Source organism: Triticum urartu, chromosome 5A, assembly GCF_056163025.1.
Source record: "Triticum urartu cultivar PI428250 chromosome 5A, HENAU_Tu73, whole genome shotgun sequence".
Lineage (NCBI taxonomy): Eukaryota > Viridiplantae > Streptophyta > Magnoliopsida > Poales > Poaceae > Triticum > Triticum urartu.
Window position 1 is genome coordinate 518,321,389 of NC_141877.1, and position 9,909 is coordinate 518,331,297.

General features: G+C 50.0%; 1 long non-coding RNA gene and 1 pseudogene across 1 annotated transcript; one reads left to right on the plus strand and one right to left on the minus strand.

The window, feature by feature from the left end:
- Window positions 1-4,792: 4,792 nt before the first annotated feature.
- LOC147972403 (uncharacterized) lies at window positions 4,793-6,597 on the plus strand. The gene is made up of 3 exons (XR_015603411.1): window positions 4,793-4,997; window positions 5,076-5,256; window positions 6,116-6,597. It is a non-coding gene; the product is annotated as an uncharacterized LOC147972403 (long non-coding RNA).
- Window positions 6,598-7,597: 1,000 nt separating this feature from the next.
- On the minus strand, window positions 7,598-9,213 carry LOC125510137 (UDP-glycosyltransferase 91B1 pseudogene; annotated as a pseudogene).
- Between the last annotated feature and the right edge of the window lie 696 nt (window positions 9,214-9,909).

The following is a 9,909-nucleotide window of genomic DNA, read 5'->3' on the forward strand; positions in this document are numbered from 1 at the left end:
GAGACTGAAGAAAATATGTCCTAGAGGCAATAATAAAGTTATTATTTATTTCCTTATATCATGATAAATGTTTATTATTCATGCTAGAATTGTATTAATCGAAAACATAATACATGTGTGAATACATAGACAAACAGTATGTCACTAGTATGCCTCTACTTGACTAGCTCGTTGAATCAAAGATGGTTAAGTTTCCTAGCCATAGACATGAGTTGTCATTTGATTAACGGGATCACATCATTAGAGAATGATGTGATTGACTTGACCCATTCCGTTAGCATAGCACTTGATCGTTTAGTTTGTTGCTATTGCTTTCTTCATGACTTATACATGTTCCTATGACTATGAGATTATGCAATTCCCGTTTACCGGAGGAACACTTTGTGTGCTACCAAACATCACAACATAACTGGGTGATTATAAAGGTGCTCTACAGGTGTCTCCGAAGGTACTTGTTGGGTTGGCGTATTTCGAGATTAGGATTTGTCACTCCGATTATGGGAGAGGTATCTCTGGGCCCACTCAGTAATGCACATCACTATAAGCCTTGCAAGCATTGCAACTAATGAGTTAGTTGCCGGATGATGTGTTACAGAATGAGTAAAGAGACTTGCCGGTAACGAGATTGAACTAGGTATTGAGATATCGACGATCGAATCTCGGGCAAGTAACATACCGATGACAAAGGGAACAACGTATGTTGTTATGCGGTTTGACCGATAAAGATCTTCGTAGAATATGTAGGAGCCAATATGAGCATCCAGGTTCCGCTATTGGTTATTGACTGGAGACGTGTCTCGGTCATGTCTACATAGTTCTCGAACCCGTAGGGTCTGCACGCTTAAAGTTCGATGAGGGTTATATTATGAGTTTATGTGTTTTGATGTACCGAAGGAGTTCGGAGTCCCGGATGAGATCGGGGACATGACGAGGAGTCTCGAAATGGTCGAGACGTAAAGATCGATATATTGGACGACTATATTCGGACATCGGAAAGGTTCCGAGTGATTCGGGTATTTTCAGGAGTACCGGGGAGTTACGGGAATTCATATTGGGCCTTAATGGGCCATACGGGAAAGGAGAGAAAGGCCTCAAATGGTGGCCGCACCCCTCCCCATGGGCTGGTCCGAATTGGACTAGGGAGGGGGGCGCCCCCTTCCTTCCTTCTCCTTTTCCCTTACCTTTCCTTCCCTCCTACTCCTACTACTTGGAAGGGCTCCTAATTCTACTAGGAAAGGGGGAATCCTACTCCCGGTGGGAATAGGACTCCCCTAGGGCGCGCCATAGAGAGGGCCGGTCCTCCCCCTCCTCCACTCCTTTATATACGGGGGCAGGGGGCACCCCAAAGACACAACAATTGATCTCTTGATCTCTTAGCCGTGTGCGGTCCCCCCCCTCCACCATAATCCACCTCGGTCATATCGTAGCGGTGCTTAGGTGAAGCCCTGCGTCGGTAGAACATCATCATTGTCACCACGCCGTTGTGCTGACGAAACTCTCCCTCAACACTCGGCTGGATCGGAGTTCGAGGGACGTCATCGAGTTGAACGTGTGCAGAACTCGGAGGTGCTGTGCGTTCGGTACTTGATCGGTTGGATCGTGAAGACGTACGACTACATCAACCGCGTTGTGATAACGCTTCCGCTTTCGGTCTACGAGGGTACATGGACAACACTCTCCCCTCTCGTTGCTATGCATCACCATGATCTTGCGTGTGCGTAGGAAAATTTTGAAATTACTACGTTCCCCAACACTCCTCTCCCTCCTTTATATACATGGCCAGGGGCACCCCAAAGCACAACAGACAATCTCTTAGCCGTGTGCGGTGCCCCCCTCCATAGTTTAACACCTCGGTCATGTCGTCGTAGTGCTTAGGCGAAGCCCTGCACTGGTAACTCCATCATCACCATCACCACGCCGCCGTGCTGACGGAACTCTCTCTCGACCCTCTACTGGATCAAGAGCTCGAGGGACGTCAACGTGCGAAACGTGTGCTGAACACGGAGGTTCCGTACGTTTGGTACTTGGATAGTGAAGACGTTCGACTACATCAACCGCATGACTAAACGCTTCCGCTTTCTGTCTACGAGAGTACGTGGACACACTTTCCCCTCTCGTTGCTATGCATCTCCTAGATAGATCTTGCGTGATAGTAGGGTTTTTTTTAATTACTACGTTCCCTAACAGCCACCACCACTGCACCCCCCCCCCCCGCGCGCGCGCAAAGCCAAACGTGCAGTCCACCTTCCAGGGCCACCACCCCTAGCATCCAAGTGCTCGCATACCCGCACCACCATCAGCAGCACGCCCGCAAGGGAATCAATCACCAGACACTAGCCAGCCCACGCAGCGGCACACTAGCACCACAGGCCGCTCCGGTCGTCTCCAGCCACCTTCGGTGCTCTGTAGAAAGGCAAGAGCAACGGATTTGCACTGGAGGGCAGCAGAGCGCTAGCACGCACCAGATCCGGTACGATGTCTACCCGACCTGGCCGCCAGCCACCGGAGGAGCAGCATCCGGGAGGCCTCCCGTCGTGGCGTACCCAGGGCAGGGGATTTGGCAGGGTGCTGCCACACACCGCCGGCAACACCCCGCGAACCAGGGACGAGGCGTGACGAGGACGCGGGCAGGCCGGATCCCACCGGCGACAGCGTAGGATGGACGTGGGACGCGAGCCGTGACCGAGGGGAAAGGTAGGGGGCGCATGGCCCAGGTGAGGCTCGAGCACCCGCCGCCGCCGACAACCACCACGGGCTTTGCTCGCGTCGTCCGGCGGCGGTGGTGGGAGAAGGGTGGAGAAGGGGGGCTAGCGGAGCGGTCGCGGGGTCGCCGCCCGAGTCGAACGCGGGGTGATGCGGAGGTACCTAGGTCGGAGTCGCGCGTTAGTAAAATAATCTAGTTTCGGTTCACCCAACACTCACGTTCCTCCTTTTACGACTGAACCGCAATCCATTGCCGGCTCCACCGGCACCCACACCAGCTCCGCGCGCCGCCCCGCCCTATCCGAGCTGCCTCCTCCACCGGGCCATCCCTCTAAGGCCCGCTCTTCTCTGGCGTCAATGGTGCACCCCTCCTATCGATGGCTATGGTCGGTATTTGCTCGGAAATGACCCGAACTACAAGGGTTGAGCGCGCTTTGCTGCGTCGTTGGTGTTGTTGGTTTTAAAAAAGAATTACCCGGTCTAGTTTAAAATATAAGGTGTATGACTTTTTTGAAAGTCAAACTTTTAAGTTTGATAAAATTTGTAGAGAAATATATCAAAATCTATAATATCAAATCGGTATGATTAGATTCATCATGAAATGAATTTCCATACTTTTCTTGTTTAATATTTTAGATATCGATATTGTTTGCTTCGACCTTGGTCATTTTTTTAATGACTTCCCAAAAATCTAATATATGTTTTGAAACTAATTAATTATTTAGTTTGATGGGTGGGGGAAATGACGGAATGTGTTATATTTTTATGTATAATGCGGTGATTTGATGAGACTTTCGTGGTGTGGTTCTGTGTTATCCGCTAACCGGCGTATATTTATGTGGGAAAATTTGACATTGATGGCTGCATGTACTATATTGGTGCTACCGTATGACATGTTGGCGCTTTTTTCTAGATGGTGGGAGGGTGCACGGGATTGATATGTTTTTATAGGCCGACTACTGTTGATTGATTTGAAAAATCATTGGCCCGATCAAAATCATAAACTAATCATAATTGAATACATCAGCTGAATGAAAGAGTTTCAAAATGAGAAGACATAGGGAATTAAAAGAATTGAATGAGAGAGTTCCTTGAGAAATTGTTGACCCGGTCAAAATCAGCCGACTCAATTCTAAATTGAAGATCTCGATTAATTATGAGGCCTTAAAAAAAATAGAAAGCATAACATATAGTATAAAAAAATTAAATAAAAAAGCTTTGAGAAATTGTTGACCTGGTCAAAATAAGGTGATCCAATTCTAATTAAAAAACTCAATTGAATATAGGATCTTTAAAAGTAGGAAACATAGTGTTATAGAGGATGCGTTTCTAGCATGCATACCGTGTCCTGTGCTAATCGAGGAGACATGCAATAAATCACACGAATCACCCATTTTGTCCTTCACTTTGTATTTCAGCTTCGTATTGTGTTTGTATTTATCGCTTTTGAATCGAAAATTCAATGTGGGTCGTACTACCATATGGTAGTATTATCGGAGACGTTGGTCCACCTAGGGATCAGTGTGCACAGTTGTATTGCATATTGTATTGCCTTTCCTCACATTAATATTGAACAGTGCCGGTTCTTCTTGTCCGTTGTTCATTACTGATGTGGCCCAGTGGTCTTCTACGGTCTTGCCGTTCCTAATCTTTTCTAGACTGGAGTCCAGTCGCACATGATCCGCTCGACCCTAGGCACGAGTCGTTTTGCCTATAACTGGCCATACCTCGGGCCAGGCCGGGCTTCAGGCCGGGCCTAGTCAAGCCCGACGCAAAAAACCGGGCCTGGGCTCGGCCCGACCTGGCCATCAGGCCTGTTTTCTTGGTCCATGCCCGGCCCGAACACGTAAAAGCCCGTCAGGCTTTGGGCCAGCCCGGCCCGACCTTTAGAAAAGTGCAAAAATGACGGGTCTGAGCCCGGCCCGGTCCAACCATCGGGCTCAAAATCTAGGCCCGAGCCCAGCCCAGGAGCAGCGTCGGGCCGGACCGGGTCGGGCTTTTTCGGGCTAGGTCGGGCCAGGCTTCCCATGGCAGGTATAGTTTTGCCCAACGAAATTCATCTCTGTTCTCACATACAGCTGCACAGGCAGTTGTCCTTCCACATTCCTCTCCCCCTCGCACTGTTCCGTTTTAGCGCACCGCGGCAATCACGGCCTCTTTCTCCTCCACCCCCAAGCCATGAACATGGATCTTCTCCCCTTAATCCTATTACCTCGATGCGGCAGGCAGTGTTTGGCCAAATATCCACCGGTGGGAAAAGACCCGGCAATCAGTACAAGTGTATCCTTTGCAGTGTAAGATCTTGAATCCAATCCTGGATCTGGGCTGCTACAAATGATGCGGGCTCATTCCGTTCTTTCTCGTTCTTGCAGTCTGGCAAAAGCTCCATGAACTCAGGGTGGCCCTTTGTACGACGCAGGTGCTGACAGAGTAGAAGAGGTGGAGAAGAATGTGATGTACAGAGCAACTCACAATCGAGCAGAGCGCAGGCTCGTCGACCTGTCTCGCAGCTGACGAGACATCCACATCGTCGTCTCGTGACCGGGACACTAGGTGAGAGAGGCCCAGAAAATTATTTGCAAGATATATGTATTATTTGCTGCATTGATAAGATCTTTTGGGTTCTGTTTTAATGGAGTACTGATCAGCTTGTGCTGGAAAACAGTGTACTGAAATTGTTTACTGGAACGGTTTCAGTTAGGACTTGGCAATTCTTTGAACTTTTGTACTTGCATTGTGGCTGTTGGATTGGATTAATCTGTCTGTGTAGCCTGATGCTTAGTTGTTGACATATTCCCAGTCTTGGAACTTGAAAACTCAAGTCAGTTCAGTCATATAAGTTCAGCTTCACATAGAAGATACCGATTTCTATATTATTTAGGCAATTGTAATTCAGGAAGAAAATTCATGTTGTATCCCGCAAACACTACAGAGAAATTAGTTTCTGCATGCACATTACATTGCTTTCAGGTTTTGTAAAACTATCTTCTTGATTGCAAAACTAGAGGCACGACATTGTGCCTGCTGGATTTATGGGCAGACGCTAGAAGGTTGTCTGAAGCTAGTTGGTGTTTGGTTTTTAATTCAGACAATTCAGTTTTTCAATTTAATACTATATGTTGCTAGTAGAAGACTTTACAACTTCAGAAGCCCAAATCACTTCAGCCTGCTCATTTAAACTTCACAGAGAAGATACCAATTTCTACTATATACCCTACTGTAATTGTTTCGATTAATGTGTGGACAAAATTCAGGCTATATCCCACAACACTGTATGAAAGCTAGCTTTTTCTATGCATTACATTGTTTTGCGTTTTTGGACTTCAGCTTTCTTCTTGATATTTTCATTAACCTGTTGCGGTACCTGTGACATGATGTATGTCTAAGTGCTTCGATGTTTTTGCTAATTCAGCCCATGCGGAGGCGCGGTACACGATGTCGATGCAGTGTAGAGAAAGACCAGAGCAGGACTCCTGACTGTCGCTTCACGGTTCACTTGTTGTTGCCTTGGCCATGTGAATCCCAATTTTTTTGCACTAAGATAGGGTTTCTCGAAAACCCAGTAGTTCTTCTATTTCTGCTAGCTAAACTTGCTCCATAGTAGGAAATCTATTTTGGGCTGGTCTCGCTGTTCTAAACTACAGAAACTGCTTGAACAAAAATGCAGTTAATGTGTTTGGGCTCATATTCTGTTGCCAGCTGCGTTTACCTTAGATTAAGCATCGTACACATATGCGATTATTGTTTTGCAGTGAGTAGAGGAATTGAGTTTAGCTGTGACACTTAAATTTTTAGTCCTATCCTATAGCAGAGAATGAATTTGTGTTTCGACAGAACTCTCAACATGCTGCACTTTCCTGCGCGCTGGGTGACATTTTGGAAACTGAATAGTATGAGCGCTGAACTGATGTACGAAATGCAGCTATAATGGTGAAAAATTACCACCAATTCTCATGTTGATTTACTGAATTTTCATGTGTTGTACATATATCCAGTTCAATATAATTGTTCTATGTTTGCAATTCTAAACGAGCCTTACTGTTTGCTCTTTGCTCCAGGAAAGTGCTAGTACTAAACCAGGTACTTGCATATGTTGTTCATTCGTTGCATCATTTTGAACGACATCAATGCTAAATCTACTAAGCTATAGCACCAGACTACAGAAAACGGTAAATTCGTCACTGTCTTCAGCTGCACACGGTTTCAGTTCAGCATTTTCAGAGGAAGTACATTTAATCACCCGGGGTACTCGTGGATCTGGCTTAATAGTAGACTCCCCGGACTCCGTCGTCACGCTGTACATGCTGTCTCTGTCGTCCGAGGCGGCGGCCCCACTACAGTGCGCTGCCATGGACTATTCCCACAGGCTAGTTCAGTGCGACACAGACTATTCTCGCCGCCACTACATTGCCGATCCTCGGCTACAAACTTGCAATTGTGAACGGATGAGCAAAGACGCCGGCGGTGAGCAAACAGGGCCGCCCATCGTCGCAACAGATGCCGATGCAGACGCGTGCTAGGGACTCTGTGCGGTCGTGTGTAGACAGAGGAAAAATTCTGGGCCACGGTACATGGCGGATGCAGGTCCTGTACCAGCGGTCCATCCGTCAAACTGCACCATCCCGCCCCTTGGGACCTCCAGTACATACAATCTACCCTGGTCCAAAGACAGCTCTGGTGTACAGCCATCTCCAGTACACTAGAATATCTGGCGCTCGCACATGCTCTATCAATGCCCTGCCTACCTACCAATCTGGTCCTTTGGACGGTACAGATAATGAGACTATATGCCGGTATGGCCCATATCGCTGAATTCTGCAAATCAGCCGTGGCAATGGCATTACAGACTTTTCACCGGGTAAACCACAAATAAGCTAGCTGAGGAAACAAGCAGTGAAAAGAATTTGTTGGCTTATCAACTTGGGGTAGGACCGATTTTCACATGAGTTTATTTTCACATCATAACTCGAAAGACGTACCCAAGAGAACGTGCACGGTGAGCATGAACACGCACACATGACACACCGTGCTAACAGCAACATTACGGAACAAGCCAAACTTTGCCGAAACCATAAAACGTGGAACGAATCTCCGACTCGACGGAGGGTGATGCACGTACGCACGAGTCATTGTCGCCTCCATTAGCCATGGAGTCACTTCACTGGTCCTTGTAGAATCGGAGTTGCTGAACGAACTCATCGATGTACCTCTCATGGCAGGCAGTGTCCGCGACAACCTGCTGCCACTTGTTGGCATTGGCGGCGAAGACGCGTCCTGCTTGCTCGTCCACCACGACGGCCCGGACCGTGGACGCGACGCCTTGCCGGTCAAAAGACAGTCCATCCTCCCCGTTCCTCGGCACCAGCAGACCGACCTTCTTCCTCTCCATGAACTGAGCCCCCGTCTGTTGGTCTCCGAAGAAGGGCAGCATGACGAGGGGATGCCCATACTGGATCCCCTCGATGGCGGAGCCCGGCCCGCTGTGCGTGAGGAACGCGCCCACGGAGCCGTGCGCTAGCACCCTGGTCTGCGGAACCATCCCCATCGCCACGAGGCCGCGGCCCTTGATGCGCTCCTCGAAGCCCGGAGGAAGAACGTCTTGGTCGCCGACCTTCCTCAGAGCCCACAGGAACGGCGTACCGGCGAGCTCCAGGCCGATGGCCAGCTCGTGCACCAGCTCGGTGGTCAGCGGCGCTTCGGTTCCCAGCGCGACGTAGACGACGGATTTTGCCGGATGCCGGTCCAGCCATGACACGAGCTCGTCACCTTCATTATTCGAACTCGCCCTCAGAGGCGGCGGCGGCAGCAGGCCCATAGGGGCGAACGGCTTGCCCAGGACGCCCGGCAGCAGAGGCACGGCCTCGGGGTCGAACTCCACGCAGCACCGCTGGGCGACGATCTTGCAGCACTGGTAGGTTAGCACGAAGCGCTGGGGCACGGTCGCCCCTAGCTCTGGGTCCACCACCGTGGACACACGCGGCACGCCCCAGAGCGCGGTCGACGCGGCGGCGAAGGGGAGGAACATCACGGACGGCACGCCTCGGTCGGCGGCGGCGGCCGCTGCCAGGTAGTGGAGGTTGTCGAGGACGAGCCAGTCTGGCTTCTTGCCCTCGTCGAGGAAGGCGGAGAATGGGCCGACGAGGCCGTCGGCGGCCTTGAGTAGAAGCTCGGCCAGGTTGCCGGGACTGGGCGGGAGGTCGGAGGTGGCCTCGGCTCCCTCCGGGAGGCCGTCCACGCGGGGCAGCGGCAGGGCGACGAAGTGGACGCCGACGACCGGCCGGAGCCGGCTGAGGTTGCGCGGCGTGGAGACGAAGGAGACGCGGTGGCCGCGCGCCACCAGGCGCTCTGCAAGCTCCAGCAAGGGGATCATGTGCCCGAACGCGAGCCACGGGAAGATGACGATGTGCATGGGCGAGGACGAGGAGCGGGCATCGGCGTTGGCGTCCATGGTCGTAGCTAGCAGTATCGCTCCAGGTGGCGGTGGATCGGCGTGTGAATGTGATGCCTCTGGCCTCGATGGAGTGTATATATAGTGAGTGAGCCGAGAGCTGTTGATCTTGGCCTGGGTCTGGGTGGCGTGGAGCGGCGTGCACCACGCATGGCACCTACCAAAACGCGACATGAATCGATCAATCCATCCATACTTCGTCCCCGCTAACATGGACCTGGATCGACACAGCCCACCATACTACACTGTAGTACTCGCTCCGTTCCTAAATACTCCTTCCGTTCGGAAATACTTGCTGAAAAAATAGATATATCTAAATATATTTTAGTTTTAGATACATCCATTTTTGTTCACTTCTACAACAAGTATTTCCGGACGGATGGAATATGTACGTAGACGTTTTGGCAGTTTAATTTAGAAACAGAAATATTGTCAAATTGGAGTTTTTACTACCAGAGCTTGTTCTCCTTCCGCTCGGCTATGGTGGTGGTTGGGAGCTGATTGCTTCGACGGGGCCACCCTGAAGCTAGCTTGTGAAATGGCCCGCAAACCTTTTTTTACTGGAGCCGGCCCATCTCAAAAGTTGTCACAATTTGTATTCTTATATTTCAATCTATTCTTTATTTAAACCTCTCTATTTCATCGGATTGGGAGTGGGACCACCCACGTGATTTGACCAGCTGGACCCACCCATGTGATTTCAGCCACGCCTGCCACTCCCTCACTTTACAAATACACACCAATGTTTTAAATAGCGG